At 45.3% G+C, this 26,298-nt stretch overlaps 1 protein-coding gene across 3 annotated transcripts in view; it reads left to right on the top strand.

The window, feature by feature from the left end:
• The window catches only part of LOC124034596 (protein bicaudal D homolog 1-like), a 105,900-nt gene that overhangs the window by 939 nt on the left and 78,663 nt on the right, over positions 1–26,298 (top strand). The gene's annotated exons all lie outside the window — the stretch shown is intronic.

Here is a 26,298-nt window from a genome sequence, read left to right as displayed (position 1 = left end):
CCATAAATAAAATTGGCACCAGCCCATGTCTGGGAGAACAAAACTATCCCATTGCTAACTAAACATGTTTAGCCTATTCCTTGATGAAAACAACAATTCAATGTAAATATAGATTGATTTGCATAATTTAGTGGAATCGGTGCTTGTGTATTTCCGTTAGTTATTATGATTCTTACTTGTCACATGCGCACAACATACAGATACAGAGCCTAGTTTAAGCGGAAAATCTGTCAGACAGAGCAAGAGCTGCTGCTGCAGCTCCTGTTGCTGCTGGAGTCAATTGTGCTTTTATAAACCCAGTGGTGCAAAAAGCACCAAATTGTCATACTTGAGTAAAAGTAATGATACCGTAATAGAAAATGGCTCAAGTTAAGGTGAAAGTCATCAAGTAAAATGTTACTTGAGTAAAAGTCTGAAAGTATTTGGTTTTAAATATACTCAAGAATCAAAAGTAAAAGTATAAATCATTTCAAATTCCTTATATTAAGCAAACCAGATGGAACCATTTTCTTGCTTTTGTAAATTCATGGATTGCCAGGGGCATGCTCCAACACTCAGAAATGATTTACAAACGAAGCATGTGTTTAGTGAGTCCGCCAGATCAGAGGCAGTAGGGATGACCAGGGATGTTCTCTTGATTAGTGTGTGAATTAGACCATTTTCCTTTCTTGCTAAGCATTCAAAATGTAAAGAGTACTTTTGGGTGTCAGGAAAAAATGTATGTGTATGTTTGTATCTGTGGGTTAGTTGACCCATGGGCATGGGGTTGCTGCTGGGAGGTCATTGTGGGCTAATAAGTAATACAGTTCTATCATTCATATACTATCATTTTAGATGACAATGAACATGGATAGAATATGTAAAAATGTCACCATAGACCAGATATTCCCCCTCTATATCACGTATGTTAGTGAGATGTACACTTTAGTTGTTTTCTTCCGATAAAGAGCCAGGCAGAAGCTGTATTGTGTTATTCATTTCTGAAGTGTTTCATTGTTACTGTAAAGAATACCATAAACTCCATAGGTACTGAGTTTTGTCTGCCTCCACTTGCTAGAGCTTGAATAACGTATGACTTTTTAAAAATGAATTCTGTCATTACTGCAAACATTTACATTTACATTTACATTTAAGTCATTTAGCAGACGCTCTTATCCAGAGCGACTTACAAATTGGTGCATTCACCTTATGACATCATGCATAAAGCAACAGGAAGGGGCAGCTGCTGACAGAGTTCAAAGCGCAAGGTCCTTATGGACATGGGGAAGCTATAGGGCTATTGGGAGGAGAGACTGGAGTCAAGGATGGTGGACGTGGCGAGAGAGGTGGGCAGTAATGGCAGTTTGATATGGAATAACTTCCCTTTGCAAAGCAGCCCGGTTCTATATCAGATTTAACCAGAGTCATCTCTTACAATACTGTACATGGGTAACAAGCACTTACAGTCTTAGTTCTCAGGATGTATTTTACTGGACTGAATCTAAAGCCTGGTTTAAACTGCACTTTAGGGCTTCCCCGAATAAAAACAATCTTGATCGACCGGAACTTTTCTGTTTTTTCGACCAATTGATTGGTCGACATTTTTAAAGGTGTATTTTTACATATATAATTAAATAAATTTAATGAAATCAACTATATTCATTGAGCTTGTCTGATGCTTTAAGCTTACTGTTTGATTAAATAAGACACATGCCTCAAGAGGGCGCCAGAGATCTAGAAACTAGAAATAAATAAAAACTTAACCTGAGCCAACTATTTTCCCCCCGCTCCTGATGGCTTTCTCAGATTCTGACATTACTCTCCTGAAGTTGCCGGTAATGAGGAGTCGGCAAACTTTCTCATGTTGAATGCCAATTTATCTTACTATTTCTGTGTACCAGTTATGGTTTTCCTGTGCGCATGTTTGTGAAACAGTAACTTATTTTGCCATTGCCAACTATATAAAAATAGCCTACATAAAGTCAACAAATAAAAACATTGCAGCCTGCAGGTAGTAAATATCCTGATAAAAATGAATATCCTATGAATCTCATTGGCTACACATGGCCTGTATGTAACGAACTTGAAACATTGTATCAACTTTTAACTTGGGTCTGGCCTGAAGCTTACACTAGCGAACTAGCAACAATTTATGAAATATTCTGGGCCTTCAGGTCCCTCCGCCAGTGAGCTCGGGACCGAAGCAGCTGTAGGCTATTTGCGAAAGGGATAAGAAGCAGTGCTTGACTTGTGCAGGAGCTCACCGGAGCTGAGTACCAAATGTTCTACTGCTTGAGCTCCTGTTCCTCTTACAGAATATTAGCTTGAAGGTATTTCTTGCTACTAAATATAAGCAGTACCAGTCCAAGTCAAGCACTGATAAGAAGTAATCAGGTAAGCCTATTTTATGACCTTTCCACTGGATCAGAGCAGGACATTTTCCCTTTCAAGCTGAGTGGTTATCGAGACCGCACCTCATTAGCTCATTGTTATGTGTCAGGACGCGGTTACGAACCCAGGTCTCCGGAGTGAGAAACAGTCACTTAACCAACTGAGCCACGAATAGTCGGCAGAACCCAGAAGATGAGGCAGACACAGCAGTACTTGAGATGGTGTATTTAATGAAGTAAAAAGTGAAGTTCTTCAGGAAAACATGTAACTCCACAACCTCAAAAGGAATTCCACAAGAACAAAGGTAATCCTCCAAGACAAAAAGGTAAATCCACAAGGTGGAAGGTATAGCACAAAAAGCCTCAAAAGATACTCAAAAACAAACAAACAAGAACAAAAAAAAACAGAATTCCACAAGAGAGTCCACCGGGATCAACAAGAGTTCACAGAGTACTAGGGCTGGGTGCTAACATACAAACACAGAGCAAAGAACTGAGGAAAACAAAGGGTTTAAATACAATCAGGGGAAACGAGGCACAGGTGCAAATAATAATGGGGATCAAGGGAAAACAAAAGGTCAAAAGGCACAATGGGGGCATCTAGTGACCAAAAACCAGAACAACCCTGGCCAAATCCTGACAGAATCCCCCCCCCCCCAGGAACGGCTCCTGACGTTCCTACCAGCTCTCTCGGGGTGGAGGGCCCTGAACTGACGAATGAGGTCAGGGTCCAGTATGTCTTTGGCAGGAACCCAGGAGCGCTCCTCGGGACCGTAGCCTTCCCAGTCCACCAGATACTGCCAGGACTGCTGCACCCGGCGGGAATCCAGTATCCGATGGACGGTATAAGCCGGCTGGCCTCCAATGACACGAGGCAGAGGGGGAGGTCTGTCTGCCGGGACAAGGGGAGAAAAAACAACAGGTTTTAATAAGGAAATGTGAAGTGTGGGATTAATCTTAAGGGATCTGGGTAAGTGTAGGCGATAAGAAACTGGGTTAACTCTCCTGGCAACCTTAAAGGGACCGATGTATTTTTGGGACAGCTTGCGAGACTCCACCCGTAGTGGTAAGTCTCTTGTGGAGAGCCAGACTCTCTGGCCGGGGCGCAGGGTAGGCCCGGGACGGCGACGTCTGTTGGCTTGTTGTTGGTACCTCTGTGAGGAACGCATAAGATTAAGACGGGTCTTCCTCCACATAAGCCGACAGCGTCTGACGAACTTCAAGGCTGAAGGCACTCTGACTTCTGCCTCCTGGTCCGGGAACAATGGAGGGGCATAGCCAAACTGACACTCGTGCGGGGACATACCAGTGGAGGAGGTGCGCAAGGTGTTGTGCGCATATTCGGCCCAAACAATGAAGGACGACCATGTGGACGGGTTGTTACGAGTCATACATCGGAGGGTGGTTTCCAGCTCTTGATTCATCCTCTCAGTTTGGCCGTTGGACTCCGGATGGTACCCTGAAGATAGACTGGCAGAGGCCCCCATGAGTTGGCAGAAGGCCTTCCAAAACCTAGAGGCGAACTGGGGACCTCTGTCAGAAACCATATCTTGAGGAATGCCGAAGACTCGGAACACATGATTAATTACCAACTCAGCCGTTTCCTTGGCAGAAGGTAACTTAGTCAGAGGGACGAACCTGGCCGCCTTTGAAAACCTGTCGATAATGACTAGGATAGTAGTATTGCCATGGGATGGAGGAAGGCCAGTAATAAAGTCCAACGAGATATGGGACCAGGGTCTGTGGGGAACAGGTAAAGGGTGAAGGAGTCCTTGCGGGGGCGGAGGTGAGAAGATTTGCCCTGGCAGCACACGGGGCAGGCATTGACGAAAGTGGCAACGTCTTCTCTTATGGTAGGCCACCAGAACTTACGCTGGATGAACTCCAAGGTGTGACCTACGCCCGGGTGACAGGTGAGGTGAGAGGAGTGGCCCCACAAAAGGAGTCCTCACTGCCTTGGGGACAAACAACCGATTGGCAGGACCTCCTTTCGGGTCCGGTTCAATAGCTTGAGCTCGTCTCACGGTATCCTCAACTTGCCACGATCGGAGCCACGATCTTAGCAGCAGGAAGGACAGGCATGTCCGTGTCATCTCGAATGGCAGGAGCGTAGACTCGGGACAGGGCATCCGGTTTGAGATTCTTCGACCCGGGCCGATAGGTGAGGATAAACTGGAATCGATTGAAGAAAAGAGACCATCTAGCTTGTCTAGAGTTCAACCGCTTCGCCTGCTGGATATACTCCAGACTTTTGTGGTCCGTAAGCACTTGAAACGGGTGAGTAGCCCCCTCGAGCCAGTGTCTCCATTCTTTCAATGCCATCTTAACCGCTAGGAGTTCACGAGCCCCCACATCGTAGTTCCTCTCAGCCGGGGTAAGCCAGTGTGAGAAGAAAGCGCACGGATGAAGCTTCTTGTCTTCACCCCTCTGAGACAGGACAGCTCCAACACCAACCTCTGAGGCGTCTACCTCCACCACAAACGGTTCACCCGTAGCCGGTAGTATCAGGATGGGAGCAGAGAGGACGCGCTGCTTGAGTCCTTGGAAGGCCGTCTCAGCTTCTCTTCCCGCATATATAAAAACCTTGCATTGCCACCCTTGGTTAAAGCTGAGAGAGGGGCTGCCACCAAGCTGAAGTTCTTGATGAACTTGCGGTAAAAGTTTGTGAAGCCCAGGAAACGCTGAACTTCCTTACCGGATTTGGGGGTGGGCCAATCCGCTACCGCCCCTACCTTCCTGGGTCCATTTGGACTCGACCGGGTTCCACTACAAATCCCAGGAATTGTACTCGGGATGAATGGAATTCACATTTTTCCGGCTTAACGTACAGATGGCTGTCTAGGAGGCGTTTGAGTACTTGTCTGACATGCTTAGTGTGTTGTTGAAGAGAGCTCGAAAAGATGAGGATGTCATCCAAGTAAACAAACACAAATATGTTAAGCATATCCCTAAGCACATCATTTATGAGCGCTTGGAACACCGCTGGAGCGTTGGTCAGGTCGAAGGGCATCACCAAGTATTCAAAGTGACCAGTAGGCGTGTTGAAAGCGGTCTTCCACTCGTCACCAGGTCTGATCCGCACAAGATGGTATGCGTTCCGCAGGTCAAGCTTAGTGAAAACAACTGTGTCCTGGAGCAGCTCGAAGGCTGTGGCCATAAGGGGTAGCGGGTAACGGTTACGGACGGTTATGGCATTGAGTCCCCGGTAGTCGATGCAAGGACGTAATCCACCGGCTTTCTTGGCCACAAAGAAAAACCCTGCTCTCCCGCCGGGGAGGTGGATGGACGCATGAGGCCTGCTTCCAGAGCGTCCTTGATGTAGGTATCCATAGCAGCTCGTTCGGGTGGAGATAGGGAAAAGATCCGACCCCTGGGGGGGCAAGTGCCCAGAAACAGTTCGATGGGGCAATCATAAGGTCTATGGGGTGGTAGCATGGTGGCCCTCTGTTTGCTAAATACCAGTTTGAGGTCATGGTAACACTCAGGAACTCGGGTCAGGTCGATGGATTCTAAAGACTCAGGAGTAGAACTCGGGGAATTCGGGAAAATACAAGTAGCTTGGCACGTAGGACCCCACTGCTTGATAGTGCCCACAGACCAGTCGATGTGACGGTTATGGCTGTGCAGCCAGGGGTATCCAAGGACGAGAGGGAACTCGGAACAGGAGATCAAATGAAAGTTCATCAATTCCTGGTGTTGTGAAACTGAAAGTCGCAAGGAGGTAGTGACATGAGTGACAAGTCCAGATCCCAAAGGCCTTCCATCCAATGTAGTAACCCTCATGGGGTCACTTAGAGGTTCAGAGGGAACGCCATTCTCCTTCGCCCAGACACCATCCATGAAGTTACCTGCGGCTCCAGAGTCTACCAAGGCTTGAAGGTGAAGCTTGTGGTTGTCCCAGGAAAGGGTGACTGGAATGAGCAGACGGGAGTTGGACAGATGGGAGGAGGTTATGTTTCCCGTTACAGTTCCCCCCGGTCTGTACGGGACAGAGCGTTTCCCTGGAGCCCGGGACACGTGGAACGGAAATGGCCCGGTTTGCCGCAATATAGACAGCGTCGCTCCCTCATCCGGCGGTCTCTCTCAGCCTGGGAGATGCGTCCAATCTGCATGGGTTCCGGTGGAGCCAGCGAGGATAAAGGTGGGGACTCGGAGCTGGGACTGATAGGGGCTAGAGGTCTACGGTTGAGTTCTCTCTCTCAGACGCTGGTCAATGCGTGAGGCCAACTTGATCAGGGACTCAAGATTGTCCGGTGGTTCCCGAGTGGCCAGTTCATCTTGGATAGTGTCGGAAAGGCCTTTCAGAAAGCACACCGTGAGCGCCTCGTTGTTCCAGCCACTCGCTGCTGCCACCGTGCGGAACTGGATGGCATAGTCCGTCACGCTGCGCCGACCTTGGTGGAGAGTCAGGAGCTGTTTGGCTGAGTCAGAACCACTGCTTGGGCCTTGAAACACTCGTTTGAATTCCTCAGCAAAGGCAGAGTATCTGGCACAGCAGGAACTATGGGCATCCCACACAGCAGTAGCCCAGCCCAGGGCTTTTTCAGACAGCAGGGTGATGATATATGCGATCTTAGACCGGTCGGTGGGGAACGACGAGGGTTGCAGCTCGAAGGAGAGAGAACATTGGGTGAGAAACCCTTTACAAGCACTTGGATCACCTGAGAACCGTTGGGGAGGTGGAAGACGAGGTTCAGCCAGAGGGTTAACTGCCATGGGTACGTGAATCTGAGGTACTGGGACGGGAACTGTTGCCGGGGTAAGTTGATCAGATATCTGCTTTATGGAAGTCAGCATCTCCGACAGAAGATGAGAATGTCTAGCCATTAAGGCCTCTTGCTGAACCAGGGCGGCTTCGTGGCGTTGGACAGTCTCCTGGTGGTGGGACAGCATGGCAACAAGGTCCTGGGAACTGGCTGCCTCTGGGTTCATTATTGGCTCTGTGTTTCTGTCAGGACCCGGTTACGAACCCGGGTCTCCGGAGTGAGAAACAGTCACTTAACCAACTGAGCCACGAATAGTCAGCAGAACCCAGAAGATGAGGCAGACACAGCAGTACTTGAGATGGTGTATTTAATGAAGTAAAAAGTGAAGTTCTTCAGGAAAACATGTAACTCCACAACCTCAAAAGGAATTCCAAGACAAAAAGGTAAATCCACAAGGTGGAAGGTATAGCACAAAAAGCCTCAAAAGATACTCAAAAACAAACAAACAAGAACAAAAAAAACAGAATTCCACAAGAGAGTCCACCGGGATCAACAAGAGTTCACAGAGTACTAGGGCTGGGTGCTAACATACAAACACAGAGCAAAGAACTGAGGAAAACAAAGGGTTTAAATACAATCAGGGGAAACGAGGCACAGGTGCAAATAATAATGGGGATCAAGGGAAAACAAAAGGTCAAAAGGCACAATGGGGGCATCTAGTGACCAAAAACCGGAACAACCCTGGCCAAATCCTGACAGTTATGTATGTATCAAAAAAAATGTCACTAAAAAACAGCTTAAACATTTGCAAATGCATCTGCTTTGCTATTGTTCTGCCTTTCTGATGTGACTGTAAGATAGATATAGTTGGCTAGCTAGAAAGTAAGGGATAAGAACGTTGCCAGCCAGTATGGCAATGGAACACTTAAAATGAACAACTCTATAGATGCAGAACAAGAAGACTGAACGTCTGGGTCGCGTCTCTAGCAACCGAACCGATAGAACGAACGGCCAGCTGGCTTGGGTAGCAACCCTAGAGTTGTGTCAGGACTATATATTGTGGAAGGATAAAATAGTATGAAAAAATTCATGAAAATAACGTTTTTAATAAAAATATGTCAATCAGTATTTTAATATGTTGGTAACCCGTTGAATAAAAGTGATAATGCCCTCGAAGCCGGTGTTTGGAGGACATATTGGCAGAGTTTGCCGGCCCTCGACGACCAACAAATGTGACAATATATCCTCCAAACACTGGCATTATCACTTAAATGGATGTGCACACATTGGCGGGAGAGAGCGCATTCTGGAGAGAGAAGTGCATTGTGCATCTGGGCGCATGTTCAATCTGACATCTACATTGGCTATGCAGCATTTCATGGTTATATGGCCTCAGCAGAAGTCAGGGCATTTAAAAAAGTGTATTCCACCTTTATTTAACCAGGTAAGCTAGTTGAGAACAAGTTCTCATTTCCAACTGCGACCTGTCCAAGATAAAGCAAAGCAGTGCGACACAAACAACAATACAGAGTTACACATGGAATAAACAAGTGTACAGTCGATAACACAATAGAAAATAATAGGTTTATATACAGTGTGTGCAAATGGCTTGAGGAGGTAAGGCAATAAATACGCCATAGTAGCGAAGTAATTACAGTTTAGCAAATGAACACTGGAGTGATGGATGATCAGATGATGATGTGCAAGTAGAAATACTGGTGTGCAAAAGAGCAGAAAGGTACATTTAAAACAGTATGGGGATGAGGTAGGTAGATTGAGTGGGCTATTTACAGACTATGTACAGCTGCAACAATCGGTTAGCTGATGTTTAAAGTTAGTGAGGGAAATATGAGTCTCCAGCTTCTCCATACTCCATACTTCTTGCGCTTCATAGAGCAGTGTAGAGCTGTTGTCAAGGAAGTGAGTTTGTGTTTATACAGGATGTATAACTCCCACCAATCGTGTCAATGCGGAGCTATACAGAGCCCTCTGCATTGTTACAAAATGTGGTAGGCGCAATGAGATGGAGTATGCAGCTCGATTTGGCCTCCTCATGCCTCTGGAGGAAATTATGTTACACTCTCCATATGGAGCCTCCGACCATCAAGCTCACTGAGATGGGTGCAAATATATATGTACATTTGTTACTGCTCGATTAAAACAATCTCGGTCGATCAACAGCCTAACGACCAAACAATCGACCAGTTGGTTGGGGTCATTGTGGTCAGCCCTACTGCACTTAGACCTGGGTTTAGACACCTTAGAAAGTTATTAGCGCCATATTTTTGGAGCTAGCCAATGACAGAGTTCCCTTGTCAACTTATTAAGGTTAGCCCTGGGCTAAGAAAGTTGATCTTGTACACATCGATGATCTAGTGTTAAAGATTCCTAATCTGATATAGTTGTGGAATTTCACTCCTTGGTTTTGTCTTATGTTTTATAGCCAAAGAAATGTTGTCATTTATCCTTTTCCCCAAAGCCAGTTTAATACTTCACTTATATACTGTAGTTCACATGCACTCAATCTGGGAGTGGCCAACCTGAGCCTAAGAACTGATTGGAGAACATCTGCTCACTTATTCTCTTTCTCTCATTCTCTATTTCTACCGACACAGTGGGTGTTCTGTTGTTAATCCATGGCTGAGCATATATGGGCCAGATTAAAAAGTCTTGATAATATCCCACTGGGCACACACAGGTTGGGTCAACGTTGCTTCCATGTAATTTCAATGAATTTATGTTGAACCAAGATGGAATAAACATTTAATTGACGTCTGTGCCCAGTAGGATAGCACGCTCTGGATGAGGAACTTAAAATATTAAATTCTACATGCATCATGGCTAGTTCTGTGTGCATTTATGGGTTGTATGCATTCTGCTCCACTAGCTGGACTTCAAAGGATGGTGTGAATATTGTTTTGCTTTCACTGGCACTCAGATTGCAGATCATCAAAATGAACTCGGCCTCCTGCTAAATTTGTATTTATACTTGTTTATTCAGATTGATAAAATGTTGATTTTCAAAGCATTTTGTTGTAGTATAGAGCATGATATTTGTTTGAGTGTGTGTTGTGTTGATGCCACACTTTCATCTGACGATCGTATATGAGAGAAATAGAGAGACATACTAATGCCTAGCAGTATACTCATTGTTGGGGTGGGATTGGCGTGGGGTGTCGGGTGGGGGTGTTGGGGGGTCCATTGATGACTTTTGACCACTTCTGGATTCCTCATGTTTTACTCATTGTTTAAAAAAAGTTCAAAATCAGATGTTAGGTACTACAATCATTGAATATTATATGAATCCTCTAAATTAAAATGAGCAATTTGGGTGCAATCTATTACCTTCATTTCTCAGAGATCAATATATATATATATATTTTTTTTTTAACATTTTTCTCTCCAATTTCGTCTCTCCAAACAGTTCTATTTTTTCTCTAAAAAGTACGATCTTTGTCATCATGTGCAGTTGCAAACCTTAGTCTGGCTTTATTATGGTGGTTTCGGAGCAGTGGCTTCTTCCTTTTTATTTTTTGTTGTTGAATTGTACCCCTTTTTCTCTCCAATTTCGTGGTATCCTATTGTTAGTAATTACTATCTTGTCTCATCGCTACAACTCCCGTATGGGCTTGGGAGAGACAAAGGTCGAAAGCCATGCGTCCTCCAAAACACAACCCAACCAAGCCGCACTGCTTCTTAACACAGCGCGCATCCAACCCGGAAGCCAGCCACACCAATGTGACGGTTGCATAATGCTTATTGTTTTATGCCTGAAGGACAGAGCAGAAATAGGCTCTAGTACTATTGCACTAAAAGCAGCCAATACATTTTTATCTCTTATGGGTGAATCCCCAGCATTTATAGAGTATTCGTGTCATGTTTTGTCTTAGATTGTCATGTCATTTTGCTTTTCCTTCTGTTCATTTTCCCCCTGCTGGTCTTTTTAGGTTCGTTCCCCTTTTTCTCTCTCCCTTCCTCTCTCTCTTCTCTCTATCGTTCCGTTCCTGCTCCCAGCTGTTCCTATTCCCCTAATCAATCATTTAGTCTTCCCACACCTGTTCCTTATCTTTTCCCCTGATTAGAGTCCCTATTTCTTCCCTTGTTTTCCGTTCCTGTCCTGTCGGATCCTTGTCTATTGTTCACCGTGCTGTGTCTGTGTATCGCCCTGTCGTGTCGTGTTTCCCTCAGATGCTGCGTGGAGAGCAGGTGTCTGAGTCTGCTAGGTTCAAGTGCCTTCCCGAGGCAACCTGCAGTTCTTGATCGAGTCTCCAGTCTGTTCTCGTCATTACGAGTGGAATTATGTCTTATGTTTGTAGAATTACTTTACTGGATTAAAGACTCTGTTTTCGCCAAGTCGCTTTTGGGTCCTCATTCACCTGCATGACAGAAGGATCCGACCAAGAATGGACCCAGCGACTATGGATTCTCTCTACTCTACTCTCGAGTTCCAGGGAGCGATGCTCGGCAGACACGAGCAGGAATTGTCTGCTGCTCGGCATGCCGTTGAAACCCTGGCCGCTCAGGTCTCCGACCTCTCAGGACAGTATCAGAGTCTTCGTCTCGTGTCACCAGCTACTTCCGGTTCTTCCGAGCCTCCGGAACCTAGGGTTAATAACCCACCATGTTATTCTGGGCAGCCCACTGAGTGCCGCTCCTTTCTCACCCAGTGTGATATAGTGTTCTCTCTCCAACCCAACACATACTCAAGAGAGAGAGCTCGGATTGCCTACGTCATATCACTCCTTACTGGTCGGGCTCGGCAGTGGGGCACAGCTATCTGGGAGGCAAGCGCTGAGTGTACTAACAATTATCTGAACTTTAAAGAGGAGATGATAAGGGTTTTTGATCGCTCAGTTTTTGGGAAAGAAGCTTCCTGGTCCCTGTCTTCCCTATGTCAAGGTAATCGATCCATAACGGATTACTCTATAGAGTTTCGCACTCTTGCTGCCTCCAGTAACTGGAACGAGCAGGCGTTGCTCGCTCGTTTTCTGGAGGGACTCCACGCTAAGGTTAAGGATGAGATTCTCTCTCGGGAGGTTCCATCCAGCGTGGATTCTTTGATTGAACTCGCTATTCGCATTGAACGACGGGTAGATCTTCGTCACCGAGCTCATAGAAGAGAGCTCGCGTTAACTGTGTCTCCCCTCTCTCCGACACTACCGTCTTTCCCCACTGACTCAGGTGTTGAGCCCATGCAGCTGGGGGGTATTCGCATCTCGACTAAGGAGAGGGAACGGAGAATCACCAACCGCCTCTGTCTCTATTGCGGTTCCGCTGGTCATTTTGTCATTTCATGTCCAGTTAAAGGCCAGAGCTCATCAGTAAGCGGAGGGCGACTGATAAGCGCTACTAGACGGTCCTCTCCGTCAAGTACATGTACTACTTTACCGGTCCATCTGCGCTGGACCGGATCGGCAGCTTCCTGCAGTGCATTAATAGACTCTGGGGCAGAGGGCTGTTTTATGGACGAAGCCTGGGCGCGGGAACATGACATTCCTTTCAGACAGTTAGGGGAGCCCACGGTCATGTTTGCCTTGGATGGTAGTCCTCTCCCCAGTATATTATGTGAAACACTACCTTTAACCCTCACTGTATCTGGTAACCATAGTGAGACCATTTCTTTTTGATTTTTTGTTCACCTTTACACCTGTTGTTTTGGGTCATCCCTGGCTAGTGTGTCATAATCCTTCTTTTGATTGGTCTAGTAATTCATCCTTTCCTGGAACGTTTCTTGTCATGTGAAGTGTTTAATGTCTGCTATTTCTCCTGTTTGTTCTGTCCCCTCTTCTCAGGAGGAACCTGGTGATTTGACAGGAGTGCCGGAGGAATATCATGGTCTACGCACGGTCTTCAGTCGGTCCAGAACCAACTCCCTTCCTCCTCACCGGTCGTATGATTGTTGTTCTGATCTCTTTAAGAAGCGTTTGCATCCGCTCCTATCCTTGTTGCACCTGACGTCACTAAACAGTTTATTGTTGAGGTTGACGCGTCGGGGTGGGCGTGGGAGCCATTCTGTCCCAGCGCTCCGATACTGACGATGGGGTCCACCCTTGTGCGTATTTTTCTCATCGCCTGTCACCGTCGGAACGTAACTATGATGTGGCTAACCGCGAACTGCTCGCCATCCGTTTAGCCCTAGGCAAATGGCGACAGTGGTTGGAGGGGGCGACCGTTCCTTTTGTCGTTTGGACTGACCAAAGGAACCTTGAGTACATCCGTTCTGCCAAACGACTGAATGCGCGTCATGCTCGTTGGGCGTTGTTTTTCGCTCGTTTCGAATTCGTTATTTCTTATTGCCCGGGTACTAAGAACACCAAGCCTCATGCTTTATCCCGTCTCTTTAGTTCTTCTGTGGCTTCTACCGATCCCGAGGGGATACTTCCTGTTGGGCGTGTTGTCGGGTTGACTGTCTGGGGAATTGAGAGACAGGTTAAGCAAGCACTCACGCACACTGCGTCGCCGCGCGCTTGCCCTAGTAACCTTCTTTTCGTTCCTGTTTCTACTGGTTCTTCAGTGGGCTCACTCTGCCAAGTTAGCTGGCCATCCCGGCGTTCGGGGTACGCTTGCTTCTATTCGCCAGCGGTTTTGGTGGCCTACTCAGGAGCGTGAACGCGCCGTTTCGTGGCTGCGTGTTCAGACTGCGCGCAGAAGAAGTCTGGTAATTTTTTTTCTGCTTCTGCTCCTGGTCTTGCTGGGTCTCAGTCTGTTCCCTGCCATCGCATCTCTCCTGTTCTTGTTCCTGCCCTTGCTGTGTCTCAGTCTGTCCCTAGTTGTTACTCTCCTGGCCTGTTTGGTCCTGTTTGCTCTAAAGTTTTCAGTTCTCTACCCGTGTCTCATTTTTTTTTTTTTAGAGTAGTACCCTAGTTTCCCTTTTTTCGTTTTTCCGTTACGGTCCTGAGGAGAGGAGTTGGGTTCTTTCTCGGGACGTGCTGGACCGTTTGTGATCTATGATTTCCTCCGTTGCTGCCAGTGTTCCTCCTCGAAGCGCCAGGAGGCGCTCGGTGAGTGGGGGGTACTGTCATGTTTTGTCTTAGATTGTCATGTCATTTTGCTTTTCCTTCTGTTCATTTTCCCCCTGCTGGTCTTTTTTAGGTTCGTTCCCCTTTTTCTCTCTCCCTTCCTCTCTCTCTTCTCTCTATCGTTCCGTTCCTGCTCCCAGCTGTTCCTATTCCCTAATCAATCATTTAGTCTTCCCACACCTGTTCCTTATCTTTTCCCTGATTAGAGTCCCTATTTCTTCCCTTGTTTTCCGTTCCTGTCCTGTCGGATCCTTGTCTATTGTTCACCGTGCTGTGTCTGTGTATCGCCCTGTCGTGTCGTGTTTCCCTCAGATGCTGCGTGGAGAGCAGGTGTCTGAGTCTGCTAGGTTCAAGTGCCTTCCCGAGGCAACCTGCAGTTCTTGATCGAGTCTCCAGTCTGTTCTCGTCATTACGAGTGGAATTATGTCTTATGTTTGTAGAATTACTTTACTGGATTAAAGACTCTGTTTTCGCCAAGTCGCTTTTGGGTCCTCATTCACCTGCATGACAATTCGGGTTGGCAGTCATGGGTTGTCCATCGTTTACTCTCAGACCAGTGTTTTAGTGACAGGCCCGGACTCCATGGTTGCAGCTGGATCCCTTTCCACAGTGATGGTGTCTCCATTACCCTCAAGTTCAAAACAAATCAAATGTTATTGGTCGCATACACATGGTTAGCAGATATTAATGAGAGTGTAGCGAAATGCTTGTACTTTGAGTTCCGACAGTGCAGTAATATCTAACAAGTAATCTAACAATTTCCCAAAAACAACAACAGTGGCTTGCGAAAATATTCACCCCCATAGTATTTTTCCTATTTTGTTGCCTTACAACCTGGAATACATTTTTTGGGGGGGATTTGTAGAATTTTATTAACACAACATGTTAATAAACACTACCACTTTGAAGATGCAAAATATTTTTTTTATTCTGAAACAAATAAGTACACAGAAAATGTAAACTTGAGCATGCATAACTATTCACCCCCCAAAGTCAATAGGCAGGGCATCCCACGGAGCACCATTACATCCATGATTTTAAAAATAACAAAAAAAAGGTTCTCTGGTTCGATGAGACTAAAATTGAGCATTTTGGCCATCAAGGAAAACGCTATGTTTTTCATCACCCCGAGAACACCATCCCCACAGTGAAGCATGGTGGTGGCAGCATCATGCTGTGGGTATGTTTTCATCGTAAGGGACTGGGAAACTGAATTGAAAGAGTGATGGATGGCGCTAAATACAGGGAAATTCTTGAGGGAAACCTGTTTCAGTCTTCAAGAGATTTGAGACTGGGACGGAGGTTCACCTTCCAGCAGGACAATGACCTTAAGCATACTGCTAAAGCAGCACTTGAGTGGTTTAAGGGGAACCATTTAAATGTCTTGGAATGGCATAGTCAAAGCCCAGATCTCAATCCAATTGAGAATCTGTAGTATGACTTAAAGATTGCTGAACACCAGCGGAATCCATCCAACTTGAAGGAGCTGGAGCAATTTGGCCTTGAAGAATGTGAAAAAATCCCAGTGGCTAGATGTGCCAAGCTTATTGAGACATAACCCAAGAGACTTTGAGCTGTAATTGCTGCAAGAGGTGGCTTTGCAAAGTATTGACTTTGGGGGGTGAATGGTTATGCCCGCACAAGTTCTGTTTTTCTGTCTTATTTCTTGTTTTTTTCACAATAAAAACTATTTTGCATCTTCAAAGATGTAAGCATGTTGTGTAAATCAAATGATACGAACCCCCAAAAGGTCCATTTTAATTCCAGGTTGTAAGGCAACAAAATAGGGATAGAGGATAGGCCTATCAGAGGAAACTAGCGGAAGGAGGAGAAAGGACATTACAGCAGCATAATATTAGAAGCTCTACATCCAGATGTGTGCTCATCTGAACAATGATGACAACTCCATCAGCAAGTCAACCAGGCTGAAAATCATTTACAGATATACTTGACAGTACAGCAGATTACACAGGCTTCAAGTAAGAAATACTTTTCAAAAATACATTAGGTAGGTATCGGCATGTAGTGTACTAACCACCTAGACATGCCTCCCTAGTCCTACACAGACTGTCACATATAGGATTTAACCCATATAATGTTCTCTATGCTGTCACACACGTTCAGGTCTGAAGTGTGACTGATGTCTGTCTGAGGAGCACAGCTCTAACATCACTGGAGGTTTCTGCTCTCAAGGCTTTAATAATAGCAGAGAATATTAGAGGTTCAGTGTGCCACAACTCATCCCTGTCGCAGAAGGCTCCTTGCTTAGCTTGCATGCATACAGTCTTATATTTCACAGGAAGTGTGTGATTCGATATTACACTATATATACAAAAGTATGGGGCCACCCCTTCAAATATCTGGATTCGGTTATTTCAGCCACACCTGTTGCTGACAATGAATAACATTGAGCACACAGCCATGCAATCTCCATAGACAAACAGTGGCATTAAAATGGCCTACTGAAGAGCTCAGTGACATTCAATGTGGCACTGTTATAGGATGCCACCTTTCCAACAAGTCTGTTCGTCAGGTCCCTTAGTTCCAGTGATGGGGAAATCTTAAAGCTACAGCATACAATGATATTCTAGACGATTCTGTGCTTGCAACTTTGTAGCAACAGTTCGAGAAGGTCCTTTGCTGTTTCAGCATGACAATGTCCCCATGCGCAAAGTGAAGTCAATACAGAAATGTTGTGTTGAGATCGGTGTGGAAGAACTTGACTGGCCTGCACAGAGCCCTGACATCAACCCCATCAAACACCTTTGGGATGAATTGGAACGCCGACTGCGAGCAAGGCCTAATAGCCCAACATCAGTGCCCGACCTCACTAATGCTTTTGTTGCTGAATGGAAGCAAATCCCCGCAGCAATGTTCCAACATCTAGTGGAAAAACTTCCCAGAAGAGTGGAGGCTGTTATCACAGCAAAGGAGGGACCAACTCCATATTAATGATGATTTTGGAATGAGAAGTTTGACGAGGACATGTCCACATACTTTAGGTAATGTAGTGTATATGAGATATCATCAACCTAAGATACATTTCTCCAGGAAGGACAGCTAAGCATGGTCATGAATCATGTCACATTCCCTTGGATAACAAGGTGTTACTTTAAATGTAAGGCTTCAATGAGTACGGTTACATGCACACAATAATGTGATTATTGTGGATTGTGTCAGATGAATATAATAGGTAGATTAAACTTCTTCGGGATCGGTGTCCCTTCCACGGGACGGTTGAGCTAACGTAGGCTAATGCGATTAGCATGAGGTTGTAAGTAACAAGAACATTTCCCAGGACATAGACATATCTGATATTGGCTGAAAGCATAAATTCTTGTTAATCTAACTGCACTGTCCAATTTACAGTAGCTATTACAGTGAAAGAATACCATGCCATTGTTTGAGGAGAGTGCACAATTTTGAACATGAGAACTTATTTATAAAGAAATTAGGCACATTTGGGTAGTCTTGATACAACATTTTAACAGAAATGCAATGATTCATTGGATCAGTCTAAAACTTTGCCTACATGCTGCTGCCATCTAGTGGCCAAATTGCACCTGGGCTGGAATAATACATTATGGCCTTATCCCAGAGTCGCCTCTTCACTGTTCAAATCAAATCAAAGTTTATTTGTCACGTGCGCCGAATACAACAGGTGTACATTGAAATGCTTACTTACAGGCTCTAACCAATAGTGTTAGGTGAACAAAAACAACAGTAAAAAGACAGGCTATATACAGTAGCGAGGCTATAAAAGTAGTGAGGCTACATACAGACACCGGTTAGTCAGGCTGATTGAGGTAGTATGTATATATAGTGAAAGTGACTATATATGTGACTATATATATATATGATGAACAGAGAGTACCAGTAGCGTAAAAGAGGGGTTGGCGGGTGGTGGGTGGCGGGTGGCGGGACACAATGCAGATAGCCAATGTGCAGGAGCACTGGTTGGTCGGCCCCGGTTCTAGTTAGAGCCAGTTTGCGTTGTTCTGTGATGGGAGTAGTACACAGCGTTGTACGAGATCTTCAGTTTCTTGGAAATTTCTCGCATGGAATAGCCTTAATTTCTCAGAACAAGAATAGACTGACGAGTTTCAGAAGAAAGTTCTTTGTTTCTGTCCATTTTGAGCCTGTAATCAAACCCACAAATGCTGATGCTCCAGATACTCAACTAGTCTAAAGAAAACCAGTTTTATTGCTTCTTTTAATCAGGACAACAGTTTTCAGCTGTGCTAACATAATTGCAAAAGGGTTTTGTAATGATCAATTAGCCTTTTAAAATTATACATTTGGAGTAGCTAACACAATGTGCCATTGGAACACAGGACTGATCGTTGCAGATAATGGGCCTCTGTACACTTATGGAAATATTCCATTACAAATCAGCCATTTCCAGCTACAATAGTCATTTACAACATTAACAATGTCTACACTGTATTTCTGATCAATTTGATGTTATTTTAATGGACCAAAAATGTGCTTTTGTTTGGAGTAGCTAACACAATGTGCCATTGGAACACAGGACTGATCGTTGCAGATAATGGGCCTCTGTACACTTATGTAAATATTCCATTACAAATCAGCCATTTCCAGCTACAATAGTCATTTACAACATTAACAATGTCTACACTGTATTTCTGATCAATTTGATGTTATTTTAATGGCCCAAAAATGTGCTTTTGTTTAAAAAACAAGGACATTTCTAAGTGACCACAAACTTTTGAACGGTAGTGTATGAGGTATGTGACTACTATTTGACTACTATTGTAGGGAGGCGAGATTGTTCTTGAAGAGTTCAGTTATGAAGCTAAGGATTAGGACGCCATGTTAATCATGGATGATTAATGGTTGTGCTCGGTGGTGGGCATGGTAACCATCTCTGTAGTTCTGGGCCTGTGGCTGGAGTGTGTTGGAGTCCATAGGAAGACCAGCTCAAAGTCACTTCAGTTAGCAGGCTGGAGATAGAGGACCTCTGTGTGTCAGAGATTAAGATATTGTTTTCATAATGTATTGTGTACTTTTATAAACAATTGCCTCCACTACATTGTAGCAGAACTGTCTTCAATGCCTAGTTGGAGAAACTTTGTTGATGCCTGATTGTTCACTTCATTGACAATGCCACTGAAACCTGTCTTGGTGTGAAATGAAGATAAGTGAAGATCTGAATGTACTCTCAGTTTGACAGGTTGTGGCATATGGAGAGAACATTGAACAGTTAGAGAATAGATGAACATTTTAAAAACTTCAATTTGGAAAAGTATGCTTATTAGCCCTACTTTGCTTTGCTGAATCTGCCTACTGTGGTTGTGAGTGTTCCCTTCATCCAGTGACTACAGAAGGAGTGGGAAGGAGATCAGCTTCAGTTGGGAACAACTCTGGTAGTAAATCTGTATTTTCTGTCTGGAAAAAGAGACAATGGAGAGATGCATCATGTATGTCATTACCCTGCTCTCCACCTCCTTCCTGATGACATCAGCATTGGGAAATGGGAAAGGGGAGGGCAGAATCGATACCCCATGAAATCCCCTTCCCCCCTGCAAAGTCTCTCCTCCGTCTTCCTGCAACTCCTTCTTTCCCCCTCACCTTTCCCTCTCCTTCCCCCTCTCCTTCCCTAGCTTCAGAGAGACTCCCATGTGGCTCACCCTGGGGAGAGGAAGGGGGGAAATATGCATTGATTTCTGCCTGTTGGTGTAAAAAATATATTATGCCTGAGAAGCATTGTGTTGGGCTGCGTAGTAACCTGCAGTATCAAATCAAATCAAATCCAATTTTATTTGTCACATACACATGGTTAGCAGATGTTAATGCGAGTGTAGCGAAATGCTTGTGATTCTAGTTCCGACAATGCAGTGATAACCAACAAGTAATCCAATTCCAAAACTACTGTCTTATACACAGTGTAAGGGGATAAAGAATATGTACATATGGATATATGAATGAGTGATGGTACAGAGCAGCATACAGTAGATGGTATCGAGTACAGTATATACATATGAGATGACTATGTAGACAAAGTAAACAAAGTGGCATAGTTAAATTGGCTAGTGATACATGTATTACATAAGGATGCAGTCGATGATGTAGAGTACAGTATATACTTATGCATATGAGATGAATAATGTAGGGTAAGTAACATTATATAAGGTAGCATTGTTTAAAGTGGCTAGTGACATATTTACATAATTTCCCATCAATTCCTATTATTAAAGTGGCTGGAGTTGGGTCAGTGTCAATGACAGTGTGTTGGCAGCAGCCACTCAATGTTAGTGGTGGCTGTTTAACAGTCTGATGGCCTTGAGATAGAAGCTGTTTTTCAGTCTCTCGGTCCCAGCTTTGATGCACCTGTACTGACCTCGCCTTCTGGATGATAGCGGGGTGAACAGGCAGTGGTTCGGGTGGTTGATGTCCTTGATGATCTTTATGGCCTTCCTGTAACATCGGGTGGTGTAGGTGTCCTGGAGGGCAGGTAGTTTGCCCCCGGTGATGCGTTGTGCAGACCTCACTACCCTCTGGAGAGCCTTATGGTTGAGGGCGGAGCAGTTGCCGTACCAGGCGGTGATACAGCCCGCCAGGATGCTCTCGATTGTGCATCTGTAGGAGTTTGTGAGTGCTTTTGGTGACAAGCCGAATTTCTTCAGCCTCCTGAGGTTGAAGAGGTGCTGCTGCGCCTTCTTCACGACGCTGTCAGTGTGAGTGGACCAATTCAGTTTGTCTGTGATGTGTATGCCGAGGAACTTAAAACTTGCTACCCTCTCCACTACTGTTCCATCGATGTGGATAGGGGGGTGTTCCCTCTGCTGTTTCCTGAAGTCCATAATCATCTCCTTAGTTTTGTTGACGTTGAGTGTGAGGTTATTTTCCTGACACCACACTCCGAGGGCCCTCACCTCCTCCCTGTAGGCCGTCTCGTCGTTGTTGGTAATCAAGCCTACCACTGTTGTGTCGTCCTCAAACTTGATGATTGAGTTGGAGGCGTGCGTGGCCACGCAGTCGTGGGTGAACAGGGAGTACAGGAGAGGGCTCAGAACGCACCCTTGTGGGGCCTCCGTGTTGAGGATCAGCGGGGAGGAGATGTTGTTGCCTACCCTCACCACCTGGGGGCGGCCCGTCAGGAAGTCCAGTACCCAGTTGCACAGGGTGGGGTCGAGACCCAGGGTCTCGAGCTTGATGACGAGCTTGGAGGGTACTATGGTGTTGAATGCCGAGCTGTAGTCGATGAACAGCATTCTCACATAGGTATTCCTCTTGTCCAGGTGGGTTAGGGCAGTGTGCAGTGTGGTTGAGATTGCATCGTCTGTGGACCTATTTGGGCGGTAAGCAAATTGGAGTGGGTCTAGGGTGTCAGGTAGGGTGGAGGTGATATGGTCCTTGACTAGTCTCTCAAGGCACTTCATGATGACGGAAGTGAGTGCTACGGGGCGGTAGTCGTTTAGCTCAGTTACCTTAGCTTTCTTGGGAACAGGAACAATGGTGGCCCTCTTGAAGCATGTGGGAACAGCAGACTGGTATAGGGATTGATTTAATATGTCCGTAAACACACCAGCCAGCTGGTCTGCGCATGCTCTGAGGGCGCTGCTGGGGATGCCGTCTGGGCCTGCAGCCTTGCGAGGGTTAACACGTTTAAATGTCTTACTCACCTCGGCTGCAGTGAAGGAGAGACCGCATGTTTTCGTTGCAGGCCGTGTCAGTGGCACTGTATTGTCCTCAAAGCGGGCAAAAAAGTTATTTAGTCTGCCTGGGAGCAAGACATCCTGGTCCGTGACTGGGCTGGGTTTCTTCTTGTAGTCCGTGATTGACTGTAGACCCTGCCACATGCCTCTTGTGTCTGAGCCATTGAATTGAGATTCCACTTTGTCTCTGTACTGACGCTTAGCTTGTTTAATAGCCTTGCGGAGGGAATAGCTGCACTGTTTGTATTCGGTCATGTTGCCAGACACCTTGCCCTGATTAAAAGCAGTGGTTCGCGCTTTCAGTTTCACGCGAATGCTGCCATCAATCCACGGTTTCTGGTTAGGGAATGTTTTTATCGTTGCTATGGGAACGACATCTTCGACGCACGTTCTAATGAACTCGCACACCTAATCAGCGTATTCGTCAATATTTTTATCTGACGCAATACGAAACATGTCCCAGTCCACGTGATGGAAGCAGTCTTGGAGTGTGGAGTCAGCTTGGTCTGACCAGCGTTGGACAGACCTCAGCGTGGGAGCCTCTTGTTTCTGCCTGTAGGGATCAACAAAATGGAGTCGTGGTCAGCTTTTCCGAATTTGGGGCGGGGCAGGGCCTTATATGCGTCGCGGAAGTTAGAGTAACAATGATCCAAGGTTTTACCACCCCTGGTTGCGCAATCGATATGCTGATAAAATTTAGGGAGAGAAGCATGTGGAAACGAGAGGGAGAGGGACGTGACATGGAGGTGCGGGTGTTATTACTGAGTACCCAGAGGGACGAATGACAGGGGAGGGGTGGACGATGACACTGACCTGTCACACTCCACAGAAAGTGATCTTGTGTGTTGTTTCAGGCCTTTGTGACAGTGTGGACATTGTGACGGTGTTGACTCTGGAGAGAAGAGGGGAGTGGGTCGCAAGCAGATTACACAATACGCAGTAGTAGGAGAGGTGTGGTCTGCAGATAGAGAGATAATGACTTGACATTTAAAAATAGGGAGCAAATGTGATAACTGATACATGTGGGTAGAAAGTTTACCCTTTAGGCTTTGCAAACTTGAACAAATCGAGCGGGCAAAGACATGTGAAGAGGGGCATTTATTTAAGTTGGTATGGCATTATCTAAACATGGTACATTTTACTTGGTTTTAGATTAAGCATTAAAAAGATGGTTACTGTGAGGATTAAGTCAACTTTGACGTTCATCAGATAAAGCTTATCAATCATGTTGCCAGCGAGGCCTCTTAGAAAGTCTATATCCTGTATATTTAGTCGATGTGTATATTTAGTCCCCTCTGTGTTTTTTGTGTCCTCCCTTGTGATTCTCGCATGAGTAAGTCAAGGTCTAATGCTGGTCTATGGGAGCAGCCTGGGGTGCATCCAAGATATCGTGTTTTTCAAATAGCTCTTTTTACTGCAGTGAAATGATTCTGGAAAGGGAACTGGACTCCTGTGCCTGTAGGCTTCTGTATTGATTGTAGAGCCCTACTTCAGCTGTTTGTGCAGCAAACTCAACTTTGAAGTCACTGCAAAAAGGAATGGACCCATTCACAAGAGAAGGTTTGTTTTAGTTGGTTTTATACCCAAATGGCCTGTTTTAGGCTATTTTGAGGAAACTATTTCTGTTGATTTTTCTAAGTATACTTCATGTGCTTTTCACTGTTATACACTTTTGTATGTCAGTGTGAAACAGCTCTATAAGACAGTAAAATATCATGATAAAGTATTACAGTTAACTTGAGACCTAAAGTAACACAGTGCTTTGGGTTTCATTTGCTAATTAAGATGGAAACAATGACCCTTCTGAACACAATCGAAGTAAAGCTTCTGCAAGCTTTAGTTTTCATGTCTGTCGTGTCATAGATGTTTCCACTCAAACTGAAGCAATTTTGGGGTGGGATCCAGTCCTGTTTCATGTTTCTCATTTCATAATCTCTCCATGGAGGAGAAGAAAAATAAGGAAGAAGAGGAGGGGAGATAGCAAGAGGCCATTTTATTCCGTAATGACCTTGGGAGGAGTTCTCCTGTGACATATACAGTTGAAGTCGGAAGTTTACATACACCTTAGCCAAATACATTTAAACTCAGTTTTTCACAATTTCTGACATTCAATATTAGTAAAAATGCCCTTTCGTAGGTCAGTTAGGATGTGAAATGTCAAAATAATATTAGAGAGTAATTTATTTCAGCTTTTATTTATTTTATCACATTCCCATTTTACATACACTCAATTAGTATTTGGTAGCATTGCCTTTAAATTGTATAACTTGGGACAAACGTTTCGGGTAGCCTTCCACAAGCTTTCCACAATAAGTTGGGTGGATTTTGGCCCATTCCTCCTGACAGAGCTGGTGTAACTGAGTCTTTATAATGGGCACTCCAATTACCTTGACTTTGTTGTCCTTAAGATATTTTGCCATAACTTTGGAATTATGCTTGGGGTCAATGTCCATTTGGAAGACCCATTTGCGACCAAGCTTTAACTTCCTGACTGATGTCTTGAGATGTTGCTTCAATATATCCATATCATTTTCCTACCTCATGATGCCATCTATTTTGTGAAGTGCACCAGTCCCTCCTGCAGCAAAGCACCCCCACAACATGATGCTGCCCCCCTGTGCTTCATGGTTGGGATGAGGTTCTTCAGCTTGCAAAGCCTCCCTCTTATTCCTTCAAACATAACGATAGTCATTATGTCCAAACAGTTATATTTTTTCTCTAAAAAGTACGATCTTTGTCATCATGTGCAGTTGCAAACCTTAGTCTGGCTTTATTATGGTGGTTTTGGAGCAGTGGCTTCTTCCTTTTTATTTTTTTGTTTTTGAATTGTACCCCTTTTTCTCCCCAATTTCGTGGTATCCAATTGTTGTAGTAGCTACTATCTTGTCTCATCTCTACAACTCCCGTATGGGCTCGGGAGAGACGAAGATTGAAAGTCATGCGTCCTCCGATACACAACCCAACCAGCCGTACTGCTTCTTAACACAGCGCGCATCCAACCCGGAAGCCAGCCGCACCAATGTGTCGTAGGGTACACCGTGCACCTGGCAACCTTGGTTAGCGCGCTCTGCGCCCGGCCCGCCACAGGAGTCGCTGATGCGCGATGAGACAAGGACATCCCTACCGACCAAGCCCTCCCTAACCCGGACGACGCTAGGCCAATTGTGCGTTGCCCCACGGACCCCCCGGTCGCGGCTGGTTACGACAGAGCCTGGGCGCGAACCCAGGGACTCTGATGGCACAGAGTGGCTTCTTCCTTGCTGAGAAATGTCCTCTGGTCTGATGAAACAAAAATATAAATATAACTGTTTGGCCATAATGACCATAGTTATGTTTGGAGGAAAAAGTGGGAGGCTTGCAAGCCGAAGAACACCATCCCAACCATGACGCATGGGGTTGGCAGCATCATGTTGTGTGGGTGCTTTGCTGCAGGAGGAACTGGTGCACATCAACAGGACAACGACAAGTCTCTAAATGTCCATGAGTGGCCCAGCCATAGCCTTGACTTGAACCCGATCAAACATCTCTGGAGAGGCCTGAAAATAACTGTGCAGCGACAACTCCCCATCCAACCTGACAGAGCTTGAGAGAATCAGCAGAGAAGAGGAGAAGCTCCCCAAATACAGGTGTGCCAAGAAGACTCAAGGTTGTAATCGCTGCCAAAGGTGCTTCAACAAAGTACTGAGTAAATGGTCTGAATACTTTTTTCCGTTTTTTATTTTTAATACATTTGTAAAAATGTCTAAAACCTGTTTTGACTTTGTCATTATGGTGTATTGTGTGTAGATTGATGAGAAAAACTGTAACGTAACAAAATGAGCCGCTAATGCTGATGACATCACCCCTGTGAGTGGACCTTCCGTAGACCCAAATTCCAAGGCCTACCAGCACACATTCACACCAAGAGCGCTCTGTTGACTGCTCTGTAAACTCTCTCCTGTAATGATTAACTTTGTGTATGGAGAATACTGGATTCTTCCCAATCACCCAGTGCACTAAAGACTGGAGTATAGAGACTAGAGCCTGTGGGTCTTGTTCCCAGCTCAGTACTCCATCTTCCTGGCTATAAGCCTGGCATCTCTTATTAGCAGCCCAGTACTCCATGTTCCTCGCTATAGACCTGGCAAGCAAGCCACGGAGACTGTAGACTGTCTCATACTCACCTCCTGCTCTGTAACACAGCAATTAGCAGCCTTTCTCAGGGTGTCTGCTGGAAAACCAATCAGCCTGCCTGGGATTAACAGTGTGTGTCTCTCTCTCTCTCTCTCTCTCTCTCTCTCTCTCTCTCTCTCTCTCTCTCTCTCTCTCTCTCTCTCTCTCTCTCTTCCCCCTTTCTCTACCCTCTCTTCCTATATCTCTCTCCCTCTCTTTCTACCATGCAATTAATCGGCTAATGCAGATTTGTCAAAGAGAGTGTGTGTGTGGGAGTGGTTCTCCTAGAGCTTTGATTCTATCATACTGTAGAATTCTAAGGGTGAAAAGTGTTGTCATTCAGATGCTTCTGGATGGAGGAACCACATGGACC

Source organism: Oncorhynchus gorbuscha, linkage group LG01, assembly GCF_021184085.1.
Source record: "Oncorhynchus gorbuscha isolate QuinsamMale2020 ecotype Even-year linkage group LG01, OgorEven_v1.0, whole genome shotgun sequence".
In the NCBI taxonomy this organism is placed as follows: domain Eukaryota; kingdom Metazoa; phylum Chordata; class Actinopteri; order Salmoniformes; family Salmonidae; genus Oncorhynchus; species Oncorhynchus gorbuscha.
This window is presented reverse-complemented; position numbering and strand designations above follow the sequence as displayed.